General features: G+C 40.7%; 1 protein-coding gene across 1 annotated transcript in view; it reads left to right on the forward strand.

The window, feature by feature from the left end:
* LOC106880751 (protein YIPF6) overlaps positions 1 to 322 on the forward strand; it is a 16,027-nt gene that overhangs the window by 1,625 nt on the left and 14,080 nt on the right. The gene's annotated exons all lie outside the window — the stretch shown is intronic.

Here is a 322-nt window from a genome sequence, read left to right on the forward strand (position 1 = left end):
TTCATCCTTTTGGGGGTCGATCGCAAGGGGTTGATATAATCAACTTACTTTCCCTCCACTAAATTTGCTGTGCCAAGATTTCATTTTATGAGGTCAACTTTGCTTTTCATCCTTTTGGGGGTCGATCGCAAGGGGTTGATATAATCAACTTACTTTCCCTCCACTAAATTTGCTGTGCCAAGATTTCATTTTATGAGGTCAACTTTGCTTTTCATCCTTTTGGGGGTCGATCGCAAGGGGTTGATATAATCAACTTACTTCCCCTCCACTGAATTTGCTGTGCCAAGATTTCATTTTATGAGGTCAACTTTGCTTTTCATCC

This window comes from Octopus bimaculoides, chromosome 11 (assembly GCF_001194135.2).
Source record: "Octopus bimaculoides isolate UCB-OBI-ISO-001 chromosome 11, ASM119413v2, whole genome shotgun sequence".
Lineage (NCBI taxonomy): Eukaryota > Metazoa > Mollusca > Cephalopoda > Octopoda > Octopodidae > Octopus > Octopus bimaculoides.